Below are 27,044 nucleotides of genomic sequence, written 5' to 3' on the forward strand. Positions count from 1 at the left end.
GATGAGAGCTGGAGCTGAGTCTGCGCTACTTGTCTCTGTCTATACACATGGCTCTCGCAATGCCAAGGAACTGGGAATTATCTGCGAGACAATCCCAGCAATTTCTTTGTATCCTGAGGGGCACTATACCTGCAAACGGCAGCCCTACAAATTTTACAGGTAAGTGAAAAATTACATGCATAAATTCTTCTTGGAGTTCCTTAGTTGTGTTCCAATACAAATAACTTGTCATGGCCATGGTTATAAACAACAGTTGGCCATTGGAATTGTGAAGCAGCAGGAGTATTAAATAGTAGAGTCATCTAGGAAGGCTTGTTGGGTTCTCTTTCCATTTTCTTTTGTGTGGAAATGGGTTATTGAGGTCAAACGTTCATATAAATAAAGGGAACCCTGGTAGGGAAAATGAGAACCTGCCAAACTCCCATGAAAATCATCCTTCCAGGACAAGTGAAGAAGTAAAATTAAGAACTCCTGCATAAGACAAAAACTTTTCTGCCATGTTTTTAACCACCCAGCCAGCAGCTATTTAAGGCATTGAGACCTCCCCAGTTCCTCTTGCTGGTGCTTGCTGGGGCAGGAATGGGTACTCATGACCTTAGCACTTGATTCAGGAGTCCCATAACGTTTGCTGTGGGACCTGGGACAACCTGTGAAGCTCTAAATTTTCCCCCTCAAAAGTCCAACTTGGAGGGAAAATAAATGAGAAACAAAAATTTTTTCTTTATTTTACCCATTTGCTCTCTCTTCTGCATCTTGAAGAGAGGCAGTCTTGTCAATAACAGACCTGTGTGGCCAGGTACACCCATGTACACCTGATGTATTCACAACCCCCTCCATACTGTCCTTCTAGCTTTGGAAAAAAGAAAGATTTTACTGAAGGGGACTGAACCATGAAGGCAGCACACTGCTGCTTTAGACATGGCAGAGAACAAAAATCCACCCAGGCATATGGCTCCAAGCAGTATTAACTATTTAAAGTTTAGCACCCTCACTGTCTTTTTTTTTTTTTTTTAATAAAAAAGACTGGTTAATTCTTAAAATAATTAACTATTAAAAAAAAAATCACTGTTTCAGACAGCAGAGCAGTCATTTGGGTTTGGACCAGGTACAGCTCTGGTACAACAGCCTGGACAGACTGAAAAGACCGTCTTGTACAAAAGGATGGACTAAAGCATGAATCTGGGAAATAATCAGGATCATCTTCTCCATCCTATCATAGCCACAGGTCTTGACTCAGGTTCCATCTGGCCTTTAAAAGGATCATGATGCTTTTCTATCCCCCACCTTGCAGGGTTCCGTAACGCCTCTGTGGCTTGAGCATTTGAGCCGTGTGGGTGGCTGAAGTGATGCAAATGGAAAGGCACATCTGGGACCTGTCAGCACAATTTGGGTTTGATACAAATATCAGAGAGTTTAGGGGCACATTCCTCTTTTGAGCCACAGTAGAATTTCCCACTCAAGTCAGTATCAGGTGGCTCACAAGGACAAGTATTTTGCTGTGTCCAAGTGTACAAACAAAGTAGCTTTAAATAGGAAATTTCAACTTCTGTGTGTGCTAAACCCAGCCAGAAGGGCAGACATTGGGATTTTTAATCTGCCTTAAAGCAAAGGTGCAGCTTTGCCAGACAAATCACAGCCTTGGGACAGGAGAGAGCCCTCTCTGACCCACCTAGACGCAGGAAATTTTGCTGCTTCATTTAATATCAGTTGTTTACCTGCTTGCAAATGTTAATGTTGTGACAGACTACCCTCTCTGGTTGCTGAAAAGGAAACACTTTATCTCAGCTTTAAGCAGAGAGAGCACATTATTTCTAGAAAAGTTTCAATAAAAATAGAAGAAAATTAATCTCTAACTTCCAAGTAGATATGCAAACTTTCCTTAGTGTTTTAAATCATGTCTGGTGAACTAAGAATAAGTTTCAGATATAAGAAGATTAAAAAATACTCTATTTGATTTACACAAAAATTGCTAGTGACATATAATGCTGGGGATTAATATTCAATTATGGTTTAAAAACTGTTCATCATCCTGATTAGACAGGAATTAACTGTGCCCCCCAAAATGAAGCTTTATTCTAGAATCAATCTCACTTTTAGAGTGCATGAGACAGAAAACTCTGTCATTAACAGGGCAGAATAATTAGTCCTCTCATAATTCCAAGTCAAGAAAAGCCATTATCCTAAACAGCATCTAGTGTCTAAATATTGGGTAAAAAAATGTGGAGAGGGATAACTTTCATACTAGTAGGCAAAGCCTGGCAAATGTAAGGGTTCACAGATGTATTATTTCAGGAACTGAACTGCCAACTCTGTTGGTTTTATTTATATATGTGTTTTATAGGGTATCACAGTATTAAATGCCTGATAAAGGTCATAAATCTTCTGATACACATCTCCTAAAAGTCAATGAGTCAGCAACAGGGACTATAAAATATTATTTTAATAAAAACACAAGTGGTCCATGCTTGTACCAATCCTCATTGCTTTCAAGTTCCTGGGAACTCAAAACATTTTGGGAAGTTAGAAATGGGAGGTGTAGCAACCCAGCTTCCAAATTATTGTGTCTTCTTACATGGGGCTTAGACAAATATGGGTACCTAGTGGCAAAATCTGAAGTCCTTAAACTAAGTTAGTAAGAATCTAAATTAATAAGAAATCTTAATTAGTAATTAATCTAGATTAGCAATCACTGTGCTTATGTTAGGCAGCCAAAAGTGGATGTACCCAATTTATGTACGACAGCCAAACTGGTACGAAGTGGGGAATGCATTTTTGTAAATCTGCAAGCAAAAGAAGGAAATATTGATGCCAAGCATTAAAAAAAGAATCTGAGAAAACTAAAAGCATGTTGTAGCTCAATGACAAAAGTTATTTAATATGGGAAACAGCAATGTGTAGTGAGTGCCATAGGAATCCCAGAAACTGAGCTCTTCTCAAAATCCTCTGTGGAAGTTACTGTGGCAGGAATGCTTTAATGTACTTGACTAGAGAGCACAAGAAGTCAAACATTATTTCCAAAGTCATGGCCCAGAGACAAGTGCTGCAAGTATTTGTAAAAGCAGATTAATGGCAGGGGATAAATGGCAAAGTGAAACAAAAGATGTCCATGGTCCCAGATTCACCTCATAGAAAGAGTCAGTAGGGCTCATTTGAAAGATTAATGCAGCTGCATGCAGTGATAACATTATCAATTGTGTTAATTGAGAAAATAATTTTCTGCTCTCTCATGATATGTTAAAAACAATAAAACTATGAATAATTTTATCTGAATCAATAAAAGACAAAAGCTAAAAGGATAAATTAGTGCCAGCAATTATTATCTTTTCAAGAGGAATAAGGGTAATTATCTCCTAATTTGTCCAGTGATATCCATTTCTCAGTATTTTCACAGCAAAGTTAGTCTGCTCTCAGGTTCTGCTGGATCCCAACTCACACTGTCAAGTGTCATGTTTATCCTAAACTTGCCCTGGGTATTTTGAGGAGCTCCTTTCATAGACAGACAGTGGAAGCACAGACAAAGGTCCCAGTGGGCATTGCCTTGTCCTGTCACACCATCCTGGCTGCTGCTCTGCTGACACAGAGCCTGGTGACTGTCAAAACTCACACCTGTGACACACATCCTTGGCCAAGGACTTCCCAATAGTCCAACCAGCCACTCTCTTTAGGAACAAAAATAACAAGGATCCGAGAACTTGTCTCAAAACACCTACAGGGCACCATTTTATTTTTTTTTTAACCTCCTAGTGTAGTAAAAGAGATCCTTTTAAGAAAAATGGGCCTTGTTTTATCTCACTTTAGGACAAAATCCTGACAATTCAAGCTATGGACTGGAAATCTGTCTTTTGTCCTCAGTAGGCTTGTTCAACCACCAGGCTGCTGGTTATTTTACAGTGTGTTCACTCCCACCTGTTGAAGAGGAATCATCACTTTGAATGCAATAAATTAAAAGATTAACATTTTCTACATTTCAGGCATGCACTGTGCTCCATCACATCACATCCAACTGCTGCATTTGTGTTAATAATGATATAAAACTGTAAATTTGGTATGTCTCATGTTTCTCACACAAGAGAGATGGAGCTTTTGAAACAGCTCTTGGTCTGTTGATATCAGGAAAATGCTTCATGCTTACCTATCACTGCCCAAACAACCTAATACAACATCCCACAGGAGCACTGGAAGGGCAGAGGTGACAGGAAAGCTGCATTCAGATCACAGAATCATGGAATGGTTTGGGTTGGAAAGGACCTTCAAAGATTATTCCATTCCAACCCCCCTGCCATGGGCAGAGACACCTTCCACTATCCCAGGTTGCTCCAAGCCCCATCCAACCTGGCCTGGAACTCTTACAAGGATGGGGCATCCACAGCTTCTCTGGCAACCATCTCCTCACTGCCCTCTGTGTATGTGGTCCCCATCTCGGGCTAAACACCACTCAGGTATTTTAAATAAAGCCCTGATTAGGTGCTTCTATTTCCTTTCAGTTTCAAGACTATGCAGTAAGATTTATTACCAGGCTTTGAAAAACGTGCAATAACTTTTAAAAATAGTAATTTCATGTCTGCAGCTGCTTTCACTTTCCTTGGCAGTGCAGACCCACAGCAGTGGATCTGCAGAGCAAAACAGATGCTGTTCAGGACCTTCATTTTACCAAGGCTGTACACTTTTCAAGCACTAAAAAGAAAACAGAAAAAAAAATTAAGTTATAAGCTTTTTTATAATTGATTCCTTGATTCCGGTTAATAACCATAGACTAAAACCCAGGCTCCCAAAAGATACTTGGTGACATAAGTGCTTCATGCAGTGTGGTAGACACTCTTGGACAAACACTGGGAAAAAATCCAGTTATCAGGGACTGGTTTGGTTTTGGTTTTGCTCCCTCAGAAGACCAAAAGATTCCATATTGGTCTGTCTCCAATGTCCAAAGCTGGGGACAGAGAGCCCTGCACCACAGGCTGCCATCCAGCCCATCTACTGACCCTCTTTCCAGCACATTCTGTGCTGGAAGGCTCCCAGTGCCTGTGAAAACAGATTTAAAACCACAACAAAAGAAATCAACTCACTCTGATTATTAGAAATGGCTTTGTGCTTATATCAGTGCTGCAGACACTCATCTTTAATTAATACACAAAAAAAAATCCACTTTTAAATAATACATTCTTCAAAATGGAACAGTTCCACTATAGCCAGCCTCAAGAGATACAAACTCCTGACTCAGACACTATAAAATTCCAATATCAACCCTCAAAACTTCTGAGATTAAAGAAAAAAAAGGTGATTTGAGGTTTCTTGTTTGGCCTAATCAATACAGCTTTGCCAGCCCTACATCAGTTTTGTTCTCCTCATGTCTCACTGGGGTTGTTTCAACATGTTCTTCATGGCTTGGCCAGGCTGTTTTTACCATCTCACCTGCACACCATCCCCACGTCTTTCAGCATAGAATTCAACCACATAACAATGGTTGCCTTCCTGACCTCTTCCTCCTGTAGGGAGGGCACAGAACAAGAGGGGAGAAAATCTTGGATGTTGCTACAAAGCACCTGATGTTTTTCCTAAGGTTTAGGCAAATCCAGGGAATTCCACACAGAGTTGCCAAAAGCATGATACCAAAAACACACTGAGATGTTTTGCAGGAGATGAGTGACAGCAACCAACAGGACCTGACTGTCACCTGTCATTTATCACAGAGTCACTGAAGAGAGTGATTTAGGTTGGAAGGGACCTTAGGGACCATCTCATTCCAACCCCTGTCACAGGGCAGGGACACCTTCCACTAGCCCAGGTTGCTTCAGAGATCCATCCAACCTGGTCTGGAACACTTCCAGGGATGGGGCATCCACAGCCTGTGCCAGGGCCTCACCACTCTCACAGGGAAGAATTCCTTCCTGATATCCAATCTAATCCTGCCCCAGTTGGTTTATTTCCATTATTTATCTGCCACTGACATTTGGTTCCAGGGTTTTGCAGACTCCCCAGTGGCTGGATCACAGCAGGCACAGCATGAGATTTTCCATGTCCCAAAAAATTCCAGCCTGTGAGGCCTTTAGGTCCCATGTTCCTCTACAGCATCACCTGGAGGAGGTGGGAACTTCAGGATAATTGCTGCCTTGGCAGCTCTAAACCACTGACACAACCTGTCCTGGCTGGGGTTTGGCCCATTTATATTTCATCAGGCACCAAGACTTTGCCACTGCCCACATTTCCATCCTGGTGTACCTATTTTCCCACCTTCTGAAGGAAATTCTTACAGTCCCCTAAACTTCTGAGGGAGCAGAAAAGTCTGGAGAACCAAGCACAGAGCAACCCCCTGGGTCCTGCCAAGTCTCATCCCTTCTTCTACTTGATGTGGAATTTGCAGTAAATTGCTAAACCTCTTTCCCCCCACAAAGAAAATCAGAGGGAATTTGCATCTACAGGGGAAGGTGGACAAATGGACTGATGTGTTCTGGTGCAATGGCTCCCAAGGCAGTGATCTGAGCAAGAATAATGTTTTCTGCTGGTTTGGAAAATTATTATAAACCACAAGGTATCCTAAGGGATGGAGAGGTACCATGAAGTACAAATGAAGTTCTTATCTCTAACAGACTAAGATTTTGCAGATACACTCTGAGATCTGAAGTTGTGGTGTTTTGGGTTTTTTTTCCCCAGAACAGCATCTTCAGAAGAAAACTGATTTATTTACAATAAAGAGATCAAAATTGAAATTTCAGATTAGTCTCAGCAGCCTGATATGTTTTCAATGTTTGATGTGAAAAACCACAAGCATTATTTTCTCAAAATTTATACAGTTCATTCTCAATATCCAGAGGACACCTAAAACCATCCACAAGCCTGAAATCATCCAAATTATCCAATTTATTTGTGAGTTTGTTTTCCCATAGCTCAATAAAACAACAAAAAAATGCTCTCTTGCCTGATAATATCCCTGAAAATTGCCATATATATATATTCATCCAGGAACAGAATGTGAAGGTGCTGGGGCCTGCAAATCATGGAATACTTCCTTCAGCCCTTATCTGATTTCACAGCAGGTTAAATCCTGGTTTTGTTGTTAGAGATGAGTGTCCAGACTGTTCCTAATAATGGAAATTTCACAGCTCCCCAAAGTAAATTTTTCCTGAGCTTAATCAAAATTTTCAAAGAAAGAAAGTTGAGATCATACACTTCTTGAACAACTTACATCATTAGGTCAGAGAGACTCATTTTCCTCCCAAATCCTTAATATCTGATATAGGTAGATCCTTTTGGGGAAAAACAATATTGGGGATTCATTTCAGTATTTTAGGGATGTAATTAGTGCAGATCCAATAATCTGCTGAATTCAGGCTTGATAAAAACCTTGTTAAGGAAAAATACATTACAAACAGGGCTGTGTGCAATGAAAGGGAAATTCAAGTGCCTTGAACAGCCAACACATATGGAAAAGGGTAGGAGAACACTGACTTGGCAAGAATGAGGCATCAAAAGTGTTTTAAATGACTCCAAAAAAAAATTCAATTCATCATGATAATATGTCACAAAATATGTATGAATTGCAAGAAATACAAGAAGTTGAGAGGAAAGCAATCAGATAAATTCACAGGAATCTGAATTTGAAACCAAACAATATTTTTTCTGGTGAATAGAAGGCATTTAAGAAGAACTGAAAACAACTCAATTTGGGGTATTAAAATTAGGAACTATGAAAAGATAAATGTTTGATAACCAACAACAGAGACTTCCTGCTGCTTGGGGCTTTAGGCCATGAACCCAACCTAAATGCAAATCATCCTGGGCAACAACCCCTCAACAAAATCTAATCACTCTCTGCAAAGTTCCTCAGTGATGGCAGCCAACCTTTTAGGAGGAAAAGTTCTGTGTTCCCATTGTATTCCCAGAGATCCCTCTGACACATCAGAATTTCCTTACATTCGTATTTAAGCTTGGCTTGATCATGAATTTCATGGCACCCACCTCTGCTCTTGTCTGGGGCAGAAAGGGCCATATTTTCTTGCAGTATTTTTCCTGGGAGCCCTGGGAGTGACCAAATGAATACTGTGATCTTGTTATAGCAAAGTAACCTGACAAATTACCCCTCTCCTAATCATGCAGGGGGAACCTGGCTGTCTTTGTAGACCTGATCCAAAACAAAGCTTAAGAAGACAGAGGCAAGCATTTCACAGGATCTGGAGAGGCTGTAGAGGTTTTATTGAATCTCTCTATGGCAGCGACAGCATTGCATTTCACACTCCTGCTTTCCTGAGGCTAACTTGTGAAAAAAAGCATGTGCCACTCAAATGTGGGAGCTACATAACCAGCAGAGGCTGTCTAGGAGAAAATGGAAAGCAGCCACAGCCAGGAATCAATTAGAGAGGAACAAAAAATGGTCTCAGTAACCCAGCAAGTGGCGTCTTAACCAAGAAATCTGTACCCCAAATGTAGCACCACTGGAGAACAAGCAACAAGCCATGAAAACAAGACCAGATGAAGAGCAGAAAGGCAGTGCCAGATCTCAAGATACAGCACCTGAAATTTTGGTTTAGGCTCCTGGAGCACTTTTCCACAGAATTTTCCTATTGTAGAGGAAATCCTGTCGCTCTGCTTCAACATCACTGCCCGTTTGTCCACTAAATAAACGTCCTGCAGGCACACAAAATCCTGACCCGGGGATGACCAAGAGGTTTCCTGGCAGACCAGTGCATGAAATCTCATCTGATCCTTCCTCATGTAAAACATAATGCTTGGAATAACTAAATGCACAACTATTTTCCAGCTCATAAACTTAATTAGAGTGGCTTAGTCATCCACGTGTGGTCATGTAACAAGTCAGGGGCTGGGAATGCAACTTTCTCTCTCTGCTGGATCTCTCTCCTCTTGTTACAGGCTGACCCTGATATTAAAATTGTCCTTTTGCTGCCTGTTTGCCATTGAGGAAGCTCAGCACTGCAAACTGGGGTGCAGGCAGGCACACAGAGTGGGTGTCTGAATCCAGCTCAGCAAAAAACATCCTCCAAACCCACACAAATACAAGGATTTGCTGATGCCTGATTCTCAGGTGAGTGCTTCAATGCTATTTTATTATTAAATGAAGCTTAGGGGTCTGCTAAATACAAAGAACTGCATTTTCTTTGGTGCGAAGTGCTATCACAACTCTGTGCTGACCTACAGTTGTTCAACTCCAAGCAGTTCCCTTCTGTCTGTGAGCCAAGTTTCTGAAAACACCTTCTCTCTTGTAAGGGAATGTTTTGGGGTGTTAATTTTAATTTCTTACTTTGAAATTAACCAATGATCAGCATAAAATCAATACCAGTCAGACAATCAGTATCAAATCAATCAATGTTTTAGGCTCCTGGTATTGCCCAAAGACACAAATTATCAGTTCTCCTCCAAATTCATTCTGTAATAAAGACAATGACAGATTTGGGCAGAATTTCAGAAAGACTAATGGAAACACCAGTCCAAAAAGGACAGTATTTATCAGAATTGCATTAGACTGGCCAGTCCTGTTACATCATGAAATCATCCCTGGTTATATCACACATGCCTGGACACTCCAATGCACTCAGAAGGGGTGGAGGAGAGAAAAGAATAAATTAAACCATGCAATATCAAAACTTTCACGATTTTTTTTCTGACTTTCTTAGGTACACTTCAGAAAGCTGCACCCTGACATCTTCATTCCTATGATGGGAAGGAGAAGAAAAATAAAATAGCAATCAAAAGGATTGTCTGAGAAACTAAGTATGAGTGAAGATAATATGAAAATGGACCTAAATTTAAAAATACAGTGCAAATAGGTAAGACAAGCACCCTGGCATTTATCTGTGTTTGCCATTTTGCACCTGCATATTCTTGTGCATGTAAATACCCACACTTTCAGCATCTTACCAGAACAGGAGGAGGAAAAGGACTTACCTTATAAATGAACTCTGTGTAGAGCATCCCCCCTAGAGCTCCACAGCTGCTTTTCTTTCAAAGTCTGGACCACAGCGATCTGTAAAAGCATAAATCCATAAATCCACAGTGCTCTCTCTTGCTGTTTCAAGTTTTAGAGTTCAAGAGGGAGAGGGGAAGATCATTCTGTTCCTCAGTACGAGCCAAGCCCCCTCCTTCTGCCACTTCCCATCCCGGACTCCCAGACTCGCTGTCCCTCCCTCCCTCACTCTCCCCGGTGGTGCTGCTGTCCATCATCCATCTCACCCCATGAAATTCCTGCCCCTCTGCCTGTGCCAGGCAGCTTCCCCAAGTGCAGGGAGCCCCGGGAGTGCAGCAGGCAGAGGAAGGGGCTAAGGCAGAGCCAGGCAGAGTCTGTCACACCAGATGTCACACACTGCTGGGTCCCTCCTGCAGCACAGCTGGAATCTGAGCATCCCCCCCACCACAGAACGGAGGATGCTTTTAAACTTGAAGGTGCTTTACCTCATCAAGTTATTCTTACTTTTATGGTAAGAGAGGAGAAAGATTTGCAGCACTAAAAGTTGCTTTTACAGAGGTAATGAAAGCTTCTTTCAGTATTGCATTTCACTTTTCTTCACCAGCACCACCAGGCACTTATAAGACTGGGCTGGATGATAAAAAGGTGTGTGTGCAAATCACCATCACTACCCCGAATGCAGAAAATTGTTACATTAATTGGAGCCCTTTCAATCCTCACTGCAGCAAAATAAAATCTGAAGCCTGCAGAAGAAATTTGCAAGGATGAAATACAGGGATTGATCCTCGATTTTCTTCGCTGAGGCAGATTTCTGAGTCTGTACTGCTGAATCTCAGAGTCAGTTTTCTTTCATCAGCTCTGGTCAAGAATCACTTTCCTAGGTAACACAGCAGACTGAATCCAATCCTGGATACAGAAATAATATTGCAGCAAACACTTTGAGGTGCTTTGTAACTCAACACTTACCCTATCACCTTTCTGGAAGGGGCTGGGAATTAAGAGGCTGCAGAAGTCACTGGAAGATTTTAATAAATGACTACACTTGACATTTTAGTATTAAAGATAAATATAAATGATGACACTCTTTTGGTTTCATTTAAAAAAAATATTGTCATGATTTCATGGGTGCCTTTCTATGCTTGTGAAAGGTGGAAGGATTGTGTTCTAGCAGTAAAAGACAAAAAAAAGGATTCTCTCTTAAAATGGTTAAAGAAGATAAGAGGCAGAAAATGATTTCCAGAAATATTGAAATTCCTCTGAGCCAGGGCAGACTCTCACAGTAAGGCTGGATACCACTCTCTGATGGTTACATAAAAAAGAAAAGCAACTTGTTTTCTCATTTCCTTATGCAAGAACTGGGAGTAGCCAAGTTTTTGGGTGCACACTGGCTCCAGTCAGCTCACCCTTCCTTGGCACACTCAGGTCCTTCAGCCCAAAAGCACTGCATGCAAAGGGAGGAAGCATGAAACTCCAAAAAGGGAGTTTCTAACTGACCCAAAATCCAGGCTGCACCATCAAGGACCCTGTGTGGCAAGTGACTTGAGGCCAGTTCACTGCAGGATTAACAAGAGCACAGAGCTTTATGCTCAGTTGGTTTGAGGTTGCTCTGCAGAACAAGCTCATCGTTAATCTCATGTTTTATTCAGGGGGTGAACAACCCTGGCAGAGAAAGGTGAAAAGTACATGATTTTCCAATGAGGAAATTCACTCTAGGTAAGAACTTCAGTCTTCCAGACTGTCAGTGTGTGCCAAAACAGCTGCAGACACCAGGACAGCTCTTGGGATGTGGATCTCTGAGCCCTCCAAACCCACCCCTGTGCTTCTGCCTCACAAGCCTTGGGAAGAACTGCCTGCTTTGAGGTGGAAGTGCTGAGGTGACATCTGTTGTCTTTCTCACCTCCAGTTCTTCACCCCAAAGTGGAGCAGAGGAACAAACATCAGCATTTTGTGAGAGCAGCATAACTCAGGATGGCCAGGACTTGGAAATTCAGGATGCCCCTTGGAAGGGGCAAAGAAAGGTGGAAAAGAAGGAAAAGATGGATGTAATTTGGAGCATCATCCAGAGGCCTTGGCACTAGGAGACAGCAGGAACATGGTTTTTCTCAAAACATTAGTTTCTTTAAAGAGGACTTTGATTCATATTTCACATCTACTGGTTTTTGAGTCTGTAGCAACTATCAAAGTCCTTCTGGGCCTTTTCACTTATCTCCAGGAAAGAAGTTGCAGAAATCATGGATAACCACTCATGAAAGCTGGCAATGGGAGGAAATTGAGTTTATTCCCCAGTTTATTGCAGGTGGTGACATTGTCATTGCTAGTAACAGATCACTGATGGTTGTCCTCATCTTAGTTCCCATCTTAACTGATCTTATTAACTGGTTTTGACTTGCTTTCCTTGCTCAAGCAGCAAAATAGACAGAGCACTAAAATCTTAACAGCAAAATAAGAAAAGAGGTGAGAGGGTTATTTTTCTAATCACATTCCTTGTCCAGTAGCTTTAAATCTTGGACTTGGTCATATTTGGTAAGATTCAGTTTTACTACATATGGCAAAATCCCAGAAAAAAAAACACATGTAAGTGAAAATCCTGGCACAGTAAGGGCTCATAGATGGCTGGGAAACAAGCTCACTAACAAAAATAATATAAAAATAGCCCCAGGCAAACCACAAAAGCGAGGGATTTTATAAGATTTTGATTGTGCCAGAGCAGGCTGAGGATGTAGTTGAATGTTGTGAACTGTCTCTTGAACTAGTTCAGGTTTAGTGAAGAGGTGAGACTCAAGGATTCAACTTGTTGAACCATTTTTTCAGGAATCTCAGAGGAAAAAACCCCACAGTTTGGAAAATGTTCCACTGACTGAAGAAAACTAAGAAACTGCTGGTCTCCCCAAGCTTGTTTGAACATAAGTGGCGTGTACCATGAGAAACAGAGAAATAAAAGCCAATATTGAACATGCTTGCAAGGGCAGAAAATGGAATATTTTATCGATTTTGCTAGAAAAAAAAATGTACAGGAAAAAAGAAAGGTACAGGAGAAAAATATCCTTCAGCCTGCCACTTCATTCATTCAGTTTTTCTTTCTATTTTTAAAGCAGCTTTTTTAAAAAAATTATTGATTTAATGCAACAGCAAATAAAGAATAAATCAGAATGGCACATTTCCATTAGTGATACACCACAGCACTGAGAGGTGTCTTTTCAACACCCACCATGAGGCACAGCAAAGCTCCATGCTCACTGTGGGGTAATCCTGGTGCAGCACAAAGAACACCAGTGCACAGCAAATGTGGTTCCAAGGGCAGGGGTGTCTGAAGTGTTCAGTGCATCTACTCACATGGTTATTAAAAAAATAATAATTGTGGCTTGATGCTTAATGTCACACTGATCAACTGAGATAAAAATTAACTCCCTGCTCTGCTTACACCATTTCATCCTCGACTACAAGAAATGGAATGAAAAAAGGGGATCTGGGTGCGAGGGCTTCACCCATCTGGATGTGTCCAACAAAACTGTTCTTATTATTGTCTGAGAAATAGATGCCAGCACTCATTAGAGGGCCAGGCTGTGCAAACCTCCCAGTCACACACTGTGACACAGTCAGTTAACACCACGCCAGTGCAAAGCTTGAGGCACAGAAGAGCTCGGTGAGGAGGGTGCCATTCTCTCCTCTGGGGGCTCATCTTCTGTCTGCCAGGACATGTTAACTGAGACAGGGACTCTGCTGGATCAGCTCATGCCATTGTGAAGGATATTTTAAATATCCCCGCTGTGATGGGATTTTCCAAATGGAGCAATTGTGCTCATGCCCAGCTCTTCCTTGTTGGAATGACACTGGAAGAGCTCTACTGCCGTCACCCTTTAAACCTTCCCCACAGTGCTCCACCCTCTGGAAGGGAGATACTTTGTGTAGCAATGTGTAGGGTAATAAGAATGAAAATAAAATTTCAAAACACTTTTTCCCCACCCCTCCCTTTTTTCCAGGGCTCAGCTGCATCCTGGATTTTCTGTCCCTCCTTCCCTCAGCAGAGGGACAGGGAAGTGGGCTGTGGTCAGTTCATCCCATGGTGTTTCTGTTGCTCATTCCTCCTCAGAGGGAGGGCTCCTTACACTTTTCCCCTGCTCCAGTGTGAGCTTTCTCTCCCAGGAGACAGATCCAGATCCCAGGACAAACTGTTTCTGTGTTAGTCCTTCCCACGAGCTGGAGTTCTGCATGAGCTGCTCCAGTGTGGATCCCTCTCATGGGTTGCAGTCCCTCAGGAATGGGCTGTTCCAGTGGGGACCACTGCAGGTTCACAAATCCTGCCAGAAATCCTGCTCCAGCATGGGCTCCTCTGCATGGGGCTACATGTCCTGCCAGGACCCTGCTCCAGCACGGGCTTCCTGCAGGGTCACAGCCTCCTTTGGGCATCCCCTGCTCTGTTGTGGCTCCTCCATGGGCTGCAGGTGGATCTCAGCTCCCCATGGATCCCCACGGGCTGCAGGGGCACAGCTGCCTCTCCATGGTCCTCACCATGGGCTGCAGGGCAATCTCAGCCCCAGCTCCTGGAGCATCTCCTGCCTCTCCTTCTGAACTGACCTTGGTGTCTGCAGAGCTGCTCCTCTCACACATTCTCAATCCAACAGAGAGGCTTTTTTCCTTCCTTAAATATGTAATCACAGAGGCCATTTCATCTCACTAAGAATGAGGAGCTGAGAGTACTCAAGTGAATTGCCCTCTAAAAATGCCAAGTTTTCTACAACTGTAGAACTAGGTCTAAAATTATTCTTGACTCTAACTTTTCCTCACACATCCCTCCAAAATGCCTTTCACCAACCTCCAGTGCAAACGTAGGCAATGTTTCCTTTAGCATGCCTGCATGGAGCAATGTATTTCTCTTACTAAGGCATAGAAAATCTGTGTGATCAATCAAGCCACTAATTCTGTCCTCTGGGTGTGCAGAACTTGCCAAAGACAACTTCAAACTAGGCCACCTGCTGACAGTTCTCTCAGGCCATCTGGATACATCTCACTTTAAAAAAGGCCTCTCTCCAGCAGTGAGGACACCTTGGGATGCTCTGCTTTCAGCCAGTGGTCCCCAGCCTCCTGAGAGGAGGGACAGGGATGGCACAGAGCAGAGAAACAGCCAACAAAGTCCAGAGTTTATCTTGTGCCATATGAAGATAATTTATGTGCAGGCTAAAATCCATCCCACCTAATGGGAGTTGGTAAAATGCTAAGCATCAAAATTTAAATATCTGTCAGCTTTTTATCTTTAAGCATGAGGAAAAAAAAATCACCTCAAAACAAAAACAGAAACCACTTTTATCATGGAATCATTCAAAAGAGCAGCAAATCCCTTCTTTGATAGCAAATCCCCTCCCTGTCCATCTTTATCTGAAGAGATGTGTTTGAGTTTGTACCTGCCATTCTTTCAGCTGCAAACTTCCCTGCTATTAGTGTAAGTTTTTTTAACTTAATCTACCTTATTCCAGCTGGTTTAGCAAGTGGTTGGGATAAGATTCCATCCAAACCATTTCTCCTAACTGGGAGAAAGAAGACTCTGCTTGTGCAGTCATCACTGCTCCAATACAATCCTTTAGAGACAATAATGATTTTAACAGTGTAGTTCTCATTTCAGCTCCTGTTTATTCAGTCTCTGGACACACTGGCATCCTAGTCTGACTACACACCTCTACACAGCAGAGAGGATTGAGACTGTCTTAGTATCACATCCTAAAGAAAAATAAACCTTTTGCAGAACCTGGCAGAAGGTGTGAAATGAATCAGGTTCTGGTTTGGGGTTTTTTTTTGGGGTTGTTTTATTTAATGAACGTGATCTGAAATTTTTTTTTCACCGAAAGGGTTGTCAAGCACCAGAACAGGTTTCCCAGGGCAGTGATGGAATCACCATCCCTGGAGGTATATAAGAAATGTGTAAGTGTGGCACTGAGGGACATGGTTTAGTGGTAGGTTGCAGTTCTGGGTTAATGGTTGGACCTGATGATATTCAGGGTCTTTTCCAACCTAAATGATCCTGTGATTCCATGAAAAGATGAATCTTTTGATGGACTCCATATCCTTGAAGCAATGTTGTATCTTTTCATTACGGCTCCAGGCTTTTTTTAGCTCCATTCTCCTGGGGGAAAGAGAGTAAAGAAACAGAGGAAATTTTTTTTATCCACCTCTGTTGACTCATGGCCTATTATACATGTTCATTTAAAAGCAAAACTTGGTGCTGCCTGATTCTCAGGATGTCACACGAGTCTCTCCTGCAGTCACTGATTTATTCACCACAATGAGAAGGTTTGATTGTTGCCTCCATGACTCCCAACAAGGAGCAGTGATCAAGGAACTGCAGCAGCCACATCAGGCAGTTTAACAAAAGGATGACTCAGCTGAGGCCACCAGCTGAGATATCCAATGTCAAATACACGTGTAAATTGTATTTTCAAGGCTTTCTTCACTCTGGGTACACTTTGGGCATAGCAAACAGGAGAAAACACAAACTCTATTCTATAAAACAAAGAGAAGAGAAGAGAAGAGAAGAGAAGAGAAGAGAAGAGAAGAGAGAAGAGAAGAGAAGAGAAGATTGCAAAAGAGAGGAAAAGGAAAATAAATTAAGAATATGCAGCAACAGCAGTAGAAACTAGGGGGAAAAAAGAAATATTTTCAAACTGGTAAAAGCAAGAGAGAAAATTCTTGAAGTAAAAAGGATCGGGAGATGAAAGAGGCTCAAAGAGATAAAAGAAAGAGGGAGAGTTTCTGAAAATACATCCTCATTCATTTAAACTGCATCTTCTATGATGTAATGATCCCCAAAATCCCCTTTAGAGTTTCAGGGCAGAGACATCTCCTCTTTTCATCTCCCTGTGCAATTCCACACCTCAGCCTTGTCTCTCACTTGCCTTTTCCCCTCTCTCCTCACTCCCTTCCCAGGCACTGTTCCTTCCCTGTGCATGTTACACATTTTAGTCCTTGGACCAGTCTCCTCACCTTCCCAGTCCCACAGGTGTGAGGCTGGAGTTTACTGACGTGCTCTATTTACTTGGAAGGAAAACCAAGGATCCGTGAGGTGTCTTGCAGACTTTTATGCCTGTTCTGGGTCATGCCACAGTCCAACATAGATTGTCACAGCTGGGTCAGAGCAGGTGTGGGGGCAGGGGAGTCTCTGCAGTGGTCTCTGACCACTCTGCACAGTGGTCAGAAGGCTCTACCATCAAATTAACAATTTTACTACCAAAAAAAACCCAGTCCTGAATAGAATTACCTTCAATGCCACAAAGAAAAATTGTAAGTTTCTCAAGTCACCTAGAAGACATTGGAGCTGTGCTTGGAGCTGTGAAATATCAGCTTGTGGAGCTTTCATAATTGAAATTATTAAAATTAATAATTAAATTAACATTAAATTAAAAACTAATTAATTAAAAACTAAAGATGCAGTTAGTAATCATAGCAGAAGATTATTGCTTTAAAAATATTATTTTTTCTGTAAAATAGTGCAAAGGAAATATTCCTCTTTCTCCATTTGAATATGTTTCTAATAAGTGGGAGACACTTCACCCAGGGTGAGGGTTTATATATTTGTGTGTATATATATATATATATCTTCCATGTCTGAGGGATTAATTTTCTCTGTGTTCTTGAAAGATTTCAGTATAAAACTTAGGAGACCAGCATTTTGATATCAATGGAATGAGGGTTGTGTTGAGACAATGATAAGAAGACCCTTTCATGTCAAGATAAGCTGAGCCCAGGAAAAAACATCAGAGCAGTTCTTCACACTATTTCCTAAGTACCTGCCTTGTCCTTGGACATTATCTACCTCACCTCCTTTCCACTTATTTCAGACTTCAGGGTGACTCAGATTTCATTGACCACATCACTGCAGGGAAATCCTTCCCTGGCACTGAACCTGTCACCTGCACTGGAGCTGAATGTTTGGCCACAGTGTCAGTCAACACAAACCAGCACCCAACCAAGAAATCCCAACTGTGGGCCAGGAACTGTTCCCAAAAGGAGACTTGGATGGAGCTACAATATTTTGGAGACCAGAGTTTCTTACGACAATGGAAATCCTGGCTGGTACCAGGGGCCAAAGGGCTGCTGTGACCCCAGTAATTCTCCTCCTGCCAGCTCACCCTGCATGTGCTGGTTTAATTTGCACCTGATGGGCATCAGGGGCAGGTACAGACCTGGTGTATTCCTGGAGGCTTAAATTAGCCAAAACCAATATTTGCCTCTGGACTAAGGATGATTCCTGTCTCTGTGACAGTTAGATGTGAATATATGGAACTGCAAATGTAGAAGTACTCCAGTTTCTGAGAGAACACTGATATTTTAATTTCCCAGTCTATGAGGTTTATGAGCACTTTGTCCTTTTAAATATTAAAGTCAATAAGAGACTCTTTTCTTTTAAGTTCTTTTTTAAGAGAGCAATTAAAATAATGTCCTCTAATAATCTTGAGTAGCATTTTTGTGCCACCCCACAGCAATGTGACACAGAGTCTTTAAGGCAGTAAAGGAAATTCCTGCAAATAAAATCTCTTTTTTTGACTGGTCATTGCCCTGGTTTGATGGTTTGCCTTGACAATCTTAAAGGTCTTTTCTAATTTGAATGACTCTTTGATTCTCTCAATGCATTTCTAATAAAAGAGCTACTTTCTCACTTCTTAGTAAGGGAAGCAGGATCAAGAACCTTTGCAGAATTAAAAAAAAAAAAACAAAAAAAACAAAAAAAACAAAAAAAAACAAAAAAAACAAAAAAAAAAAAAAAAAAAAAAAAAAAAAAAAAAAAAAAAAAAAAAAAAAAAAAACAAAAAAAACAACGTGTCCTGAATAAGGACAAATTGGGTTTTAAGGGCTTTTTGATCATTAATATGAGAGGAAAGAAAACTACCTCTGTTTCTATACAAAGTATGTCCTGATAACAACAACAAAAAAGTTGCCTAATTCTTGAAACAAGCAAACGAGCATTATATTTTTTGTACTTTTTCTCCACAAGCAAAAGAATCACCTCTTAATGACTAATTCTTGTTCACAGTATACCAAGTGTTGCAAAGCTAATGCTGCTATTGCCCTCAAATTGTGAGCTATCATTAAATCCAAAAAGATTTTACATAAATCAAACCATGGCTCAAGGTAGGGATTTCATTATTTCTACATGCAAAGAGGCAGAGATCTATTTGCTGATTATATATCTAAGATATTAACTATATGTTTTATATCTAAGATATTACCTGTATGTTTAACATAAGTAAATTAAGCATGTGTTTAAATCATTTACTATGATAGTTTATTTTTAACAGCTGGTTGATATTCTGAGGCCAAAGTAGATTAATTGGGAGATGATAAAATGAGCAGAGTAAAAATTAGAAGGTGAGTAAAATCAAATGAGGCAGTGAAATTACTTAAAATACTCTGAAAATATTATATTCACTGAGAGACAGAGCCCAGAGGGAGGTTGGGGCACTGAGTCACCACAGCACAGGGAGGTGAGGATGGAACTCATGAACACATAAGCAGATGAGCCTGGCTCAGTCTTGGACAGGTCAATGAGAACAGACCCAACTTTTCTTCTAAACATCTCTTTCATGATGTTCTTATTGCAGTAAAAATCATACCATCAGTGGGAAGGAGAAGATGCTGTGTAAATAAGAGCCTTCTACACCCAGAGGATTAATTTTAGAGCATTCACATTACAAGAGCCTAAAGTCCCCATGGCAGCTGAGGAAAGTTGCAGTCAAAAATGTGCAACTTGAAGTGTTACCCTCTAAAAACATTTTCTTCCTAAAGGAATAAAAGATTGGAAAACATGCAAACCCATGATGGTGGGTAAGCCTTCACCTCAGCCATTCCAAATGTTCAGGAAGAATCTATTTGTTTGTTTTAAACCCCCTGCTGTTTGCAATCTCTCCCTCTAAAAGACAACACAGCAGTGTTAGGATCTCTGCTGGGATACTGGGAGCTCCCAGTCAGAGGCTGGACCTTATAACACAAACTGGAACTCGGAAAAAAGTCTATCCAAGAAGCAGAAAATTATTTAATAAAGAACTTCATTAGAAGTCCAAACACAGTATTTGAAAATAATGTCCCCTGGAAGGCACAGAAGGATAAAAGATAATTACTAGGATGATAGCTGGAATTTTTAAACCTTTGAGAGCAATCCCTTGAGGACTGGTAAATGATTAACACCTTCCTGTTGAAGGAAAGATGTTCAAAAAAAGACTCAGGCATATCATGACAGGGAATCACACACTAACCAGCCACTGCTGAACATGCTTAGATTATTCAAGGGCATCCACATAAATTACATATAAGCTACACATTTGCACACAAATGTGCTGGTAGGAGCTGGTGCAGTCCATGTTTCCAAGGTTCCTGAGCTTTTCACTAGGAAAAAGCATTTTGTCATTAATTTCTGCAGAGAAAAAGAAAGAGGCCATTATTAAATTCATTATTTCAACCTGACCAAAACCAGGAAGCACAGATCAAACTGAAACAGCACACTAGTAATTTCTTTTAGGAATAAGAACAGAAAAGTTTTCTACTTCTATCCAGCAATTTTTTTTTCTGAGTAATTGTAATAAAAGTGAAGTACAGAGCTACTTTGGAAACTAGCTCTAGGAAAAAAATGCAGATCTGAGTGAAGCATCCAGTGCTTTTCCTTCACTCCCAAGAACTTTAAGGGAATTCAAACCATTATGTAGGAGACAGACGTTCATACAACAATAAATATTTACAGGTACTTTGCTAAACTATTCTGACCTTTGCTTTGATGAGGTCCTTGGTCCTTCTATGGCATGAAAAGACAACAGATTTACTTTTGCTCTGTCACAAGCAAACACAGTTCAGCCACTAAACCATTTCTATGAGGATAATGTGTTGAACTCTGCCTGAACAACTCCACACCAGCCCTGAGATCTGCAGCCTCCAGTGCACCCCTGGAAACACACCCACCTGCCTTCACATGCACAGCTGGGAGATGTCTTATAATTTCATTTTGATTCATTACTGGATTATGATTCTCTAAACTCGCAGTAAAATCTGAGTCTGTTCAAGCCTGGAAAGGTTTTCTGGCTGAAATCTACAGTCTGCCAACTACATGAAGTTGAGATTGTGCACTATTATTTTCTTCTGAACACTTTATGACATTCTAACTAATCTTAGGCAGAGATATACAGGTAAGTTTTTCTTTCTTTCTCCCACAGAATTTGAAGAAAGGGTCCCAGCTATTTCAGAGCAATGTTTTCTCCTTACATCCCAAGTCAATTTTAGAATTCTTTAACTGGTGATTTTCTGTATCTATTATACCATCCATTCAATCTTCCTGAGGTTTTTGGAATCCCGAAATATAACTAAAAAATTTCTAAGATTACTGTTCACAAGTCTTCATAGAGAACCCTAAAAGAAAGAGAGATTTGTTTATACTTTTGTGATTGGCTTTTAACAGCTTTGCAAGGCATAATTTAGGGTTTTTCTTAATTAACAATTTGCCAGCAAAATTAGTCGATGCCTAATTCATGCTAAAGTTCAAGATGATCAGCACATAAGGGTGATTTTTTTCTGAGAAAAGTTCACAGCCCGAAATTGTCTCAAGAATGTTAATTTAATCAGGTCACACTGACATTTTCCCCCAAAGAGAAATCAGATAATAATAAGAGAAGTCACATCACCTCACATTTCTAATGAAAACAAATACCAACAGCATAAAATGTTCAGCTGATGTAGCCATTGTACATGTGCAAAGGTGAAATATTGTGCATTAACTTGCCAAGTCAAAAAGAGGTTTCCATTATTCTGCCTAAAGAATTCTTTCAACCTTTTTCTAGCTGTGATTACATCTTAGAATGCAACAGCCAGCTCCAATGACAGAGTACTTTTAAAAATCCCAAATAGCACAGAAAAATCTAGAAAACTGGTTAAGAAAAAAGGGTTTTCTGAGAGTACATTTAGTTCCAGAGGCAAATCAGCAGAACTGTGTTTTAATACTAAGAAAAAGGGACAAATGTATCAAACATGGAGGAATTGGGAGGGTTGTGAATTAATTCTAATGTGTGTTATGGGCATTTTTTTAGATTAGACACACTTTGGCTAAATTTCAGTTAAAGCTCCAGTCAGACAGGTACCAAAGTGGTCTCAGTTACTCCATGTGGAAAGAGCCTGGAACAAATAGAGGGATTGGGGAAGAAAATTGAGTGAAGATGGACTGGCCTTGTAAAACATCTCCTCATGCTTGCCCATAACACAAGGAGCAGAACTGCAGATGACATTTGGTATTTGTGTTGTATTTACAGTCTGTGGTACAACTGTACATGAGCCAAGTTCTGGTAGCAAGTAAATCTGGAAATGAAAGATTTCATAGGGAGAATGCTGACTTACTGTTTCCATAAAGTGCTTAACCAAGTGTTCATGAAAGAACCCCATCTTCTTCCATAAAATATGGGATGCAATGAAATGAGAATAGAATTCCACTTTCATCCACTTGTTGCTCTGTCATTTTTAGAAATTTTAATCAGTATATAGAAAGGTACAGATAAATACAGAAAGAAGACTCATGACTTGCCCCAGACAGCATCCACACCAAAAATTAACAAATCCACATATACTGGCCATGTTGTTTCTTGTGCAGATGATCCAGGACTTCCTTTCTCTTCCTTCTCCCAGCCCATCTCTGACCCCTCCCATGGTGCCAGCAGATCCTGACAGTGCCCAGCCTGCCCATGGGAATCATGCAGTGATGCTCTGGAGCATCTCCTGGCTAACTGCTCCAGCAGGAAAAGACAGACATGGATTTTTTTCCAGGGCAGTTGCATTTTGCTCATGGAATGCTGCACAGTGTGCCTGAGAGCTGAGGGAGGGACAGAAGCTGAGGAAAGCATTCAGCTGCAAATGCCTCCAGTTGCAAATTACTCCATTTCCTTGAAATTTCCCTGTGGGAAAAGGCAATAACCTGTTTGAGAGTCCCAGGGAGATGATGGCAAGGTGCAGATAGAAGGCTGGGGGAATTTTTTGCCTGAGTGACTGGAGGTCTTCACTTCATCCCTCACCTTTGCTTTAAATAGTTAGGTCAATATTTACAGAAAATAAAAATCCAAATGCAGGTATCTGAAGTTTCTGAAAGTTCCCAGTAAAACATGGCTGAATTTACAAGATTTTTCCTACCAACAGCATCACAGAAAGGGCTGGTGCTTGCTGGCATTACTCCTGATATATTTGGGTATGTAGGAGGTGCTTAGCAGTGAGGATGGATTATTTTGCTGCACACAGAGATACAGGAAGTGATTATAAATTAGTGGGAATGGGCTGTATTTAATAATCTCATGCGTGCTTTCTGCTACACTACTCCTGTGAGGAGCTGGGCTCAGTGAGATGGAGAATTGTTTTACACACTCCCTGTATTTTTCTTATAGACTTCTGCAAGAACCTCCATAGGATCTGAGACTATGTAGATCTCCAATTCATCTTCAAAATTGTTAATACCTGAAAAAAATATTTAAGATTATGTCACAGACTCAGGGGTGAAAAACCTGTTATTTGGTTTAGGAGTTGGTCAATAAAGAGAACAAGTTTGTGCATTTGTGGGTATTATTCCTTTGAATATATAATTTTGTGGTTTAAAAAAACCACTGCCTTTTGGATTTGCTTTGTGCAGCTGGCTCTGGTTAACAAATGAGGTTCTTCACAGGATGGAGAGCTCAGAGCTCACACTGCAAATTCCCCACGGGCCTGTGCTCACACTGATGAGAGGGTGAAAATCTATGACATTAAAACGACAGATTCCATTAGATTTGCACCTTCAGAGTCTGCCTTGTCAGGAGAAAGAAAGTGTGAATGTGCTGAGCAGGATGACTTTGACTTTTATATAAAATGCTTTTATCCAGGTCACGCAAGGAGCCCAAAGTTTCACCTGGGGGCTGCTACCTGAGCAGGGAATGCTCAGCCTGGCCCGGGCTCCTCCTTGGCTCCATATGGGACTACACAAGGCTGGAGAACACATAGTGTTTTCTGTGTGATAGAAAGTCAGGCCACCTATTTCCAAAGGTGTTCAGCTCACACTGAGCAAAACAAAATGCATTTCAGAGATGGTTTTCAGCTCTGCACTGAGTACATTGAGTAAACAAGCTGAGAACTGAGAAGAATCTAAAACCACAGCCCATCTGAAAATCTATCACAAAGGTCCTGACAGAAAGCAGCAAACAAAAGAGGAAGAGCAGCCAGTGTTGGGTCCACACTACAGTCAGGAAATACAGAATAAGAAGTCAAAAACAGATTTTCATCTCAAACTCAACACTGTCAAAAGAGACAAATAAATTATTTTCACTGACTCCTCATCATGCGATTGTTTCCAATTCTTTTGCTGGACCATTTTGAAGGGGCAAAGGATCCTTCTGCTCCTCCCAGAAAATTCCCTTTTTGCTTATAATAAAAGAGCAAATCTCTAAAGCGTTTAGGTTTTTTAACCAAAAGTTGTGACTTCTTTGTAAGCAAAAGGACTTTATTTTATTCTATTCCATATTGCTTTCATATTTCTGTATTTTCCACAGAATTTCCATCTTTAAAATCCTTCAGTCTGCCTTTAGGCAAAAACTTTTTGCCTTTACCTCAGCCTCTCTGAGAAGCTACTGCATGTATCTTTGAACTAAAATTAAAAAAAAAATTAATTTGTTTTTCCTCCTCTTCCTTAGATGAGTGCATTGTTCTGGAGCCCCAGCCATACAAGCTCTAACAGATACCAAATCTTTGCTGCTGGCCACAAACTGGGAAATTTTAATCCTATCAAAAGCATTTTGCTTAAATTTCAGTGATTTATTTTAAATGACTCTACATATGCAAGGCTGTATAAAGACATTAACAAAAATAAATTATTCCAGGCACAGCCACCGTTGACACTGCATGAAGAGATGTATTTTTTACTGCACAGAGGCTGTGCAGTATATTTTGATACATGTGCATACCTATACACACTTTTAAGTGTGGTGATAAAGCCAAAGAATAAATCTACCACGTTCTACCTTTATAACTCCTTACTTAAAAAAAAAAAAAAAAAAAAAAAAAAAAAAACCAAACAAAAAAACTTAATACACTGAGAAACATGTTAGAGAAAACAAAATCATAATCTTTATCCAAAGCTGCTACAGAGATGTGCAACCTGAGACAGACTGACCCTCCCCAGGATATTTCAGAGGCAAAAGCTTCCTCAAAACTCATTGAATTGGTGTCTTTCAGTCACCTTTCACCAGAGGCAACATAACCAGAATGACACAAAATTATTAACTAACAGTAATTGTGCAAGAAGAAAAGGTTGTGTGGAGACCTCCTTTTCAGAAACTGCAGTGGCAGGACAAGGAGTAATGGGTACAAACTGAAAGCGGGAAAATTTAGATTGGATATTAGGAAGAAATTATTTATTGTGAGGGTACTGAGACACAGGAACAGGTTTCCCAGAGAAGCTGTGCTGCTCCATCCCTGGAAGTGTTCCAGGCCAGGCTGAATGGGGCTTGGAGCAACCTGGGATAGTGGAAGGTGTCCCTGCCCATGGCAGGGGGATGAAATTAAATTATCTTTAAGGTCCCTTCCAACCCAAACCATTCTATGGTTCTAATTTAAGATTTTAACCAGCAATACAGGAAGCATTCCTTTAGAAAAAAGAAAACACACATTCATTAGGAGCATCACATTTGGCATGTTTATTCGCAATAAACACCCCACAGTGAAGGATCCTCCATAGGGGCTGCCTTCTGCTGCTGCCAAAACAGCTGCAGCACTCCAGATCACCTGGGAGAGCTCCTTTTTCCTTGCAGGTTTTCACACACATCCATTATAGGAAGAAGACCTAAATTCCTATTACTTTTAACACAGCTTGTAAGCTGATGGGTGCATTTGTGTACTAAATTAATTGTTCTGTTTGCTACCAAAAATGGAAATCAATACAAATTCAATACAACAACTCCTCTTCTGAAAGGGAAAAGACAGGTCAATTTATCAAAAGAAGATTGAAAGTTGGTTTGATCACATAAGAGAAGAGAAGCCTCTGGTTAATCTCAGCAGTTACTTCTGGATTAGAATATAAAAGCTTTAAAAAAGTATCAGTGAGCCTTTCCCCCAAAGCAGACATTTTCAAGCCACTTAGGGCTTGGCAGCTGGTTTTAAAGGGAATTTTAGTGCTACTCAGCACACTTCAAAGTCAGCCTTCCAGTCTTGTCTTCAACAGATCTTTTGACAGAGCCTGACACGCATTATACCCCAGGAGCTTTACAGCTTATTGATAAAGGAGTCAAAATCCCCTGTTCCAGGGCCCCATCCCTGCTCTGCCCTGCAGTGCCTGTGCTTGAGGCACAGCAGATAACCAGGGGATTTCTGCTGCACCTCTCCAGCAGCACAGATGAATCCCCTGGGCTCCCTGCAGCCAGCAGGGATTAAGATAATGTTTTGTAAAAATGTAGGAGAAATCCAGGCTGTCCCAGGGCTCCCAACCCAGCCATCTCAGCAATGTGGGAGATTTTCAGCTGCAGCACGACAGAAACAAGGATTGCATGAGTAATTGTCATTACCCAGGAGAAAATGGATCATTTACTGTGGAAACAGCAGAAAGGCACAGAGCAGGATGAGGGATTTGATGGGATTTAAATAGGCCAGGGCTACCCCAAGCCCAGTCCTGCTCCTTTGTAACACAAAAAGTCAGGATGAAATGTTGACATCAGACATCAGGGGCATTTCTGGGGGAAGATAAACACTCTAAGAGCAAGGATGTGAGCCAAAGACACTACTGATGAGCAGTGGGGTGTATTAAAAAGGTTGGCATCAATGCAGGTATACTGAAAGTGCCCAGCTGCTTTTTCCAGAGAGCTCTGCCAGGAGAGGGCCACCTCTAACCCCATAAATTCCCATTTCTATCAATACTGCAGTGGGAAGGACAGCCTGGGACAGGGATCAAGTGTTGAGGTCACCAGGGACCATTTTACAGGCTGGGGATCTGCCCTCAAACCACTGCACAGAGCCCAGTAATTAGTGTTTGCTGCAAGTCTGTTTAGCAACACCAGGGTAAGGAAAACTTACTGCTTCTCAAAACACTCACTCCTCTATTAACTTACCCTTCTTAAACAAGGGTATTTAAAGCCAAACTCAAGCTAAATATAGCTCCATCTTCCACCAG

General features: G+C 41.0%; 1 long non-coding RNA gene across 1 annotated transcript in view; it reads left to right on the forward strand.

The window, feature by feature from the left end:
- Positions 1–18,268: 18,268 nt before the first annotated feature.
- LOC310906932 overlaps positions 18,269–27,044 on the forward strand; it is a 226,187-nt gene continuing 217,411 nt past the window's right edge. Inside the window, exon 1 of the long non-coding RNA XR_014589500.1 lies at positions 18,269–18,718. This is a non-coding gene — a long non-coding RNA (uncharacterized lncRNA). The remainder of the gene's footprint in view (positions 18,719–27,044) is intronic.

Source organism: Zosterops lateralis (assembly GCF_965231275.1).
Source record: "Zosterops lateralis genome assembly, chromosome: 3".
Taxonomy (NCBI): Eukaryota; Metazoa; Chordata; class Aves; order Passeriformes; family Zosteropidae; genus Zosterops; species Zosterops lateralis.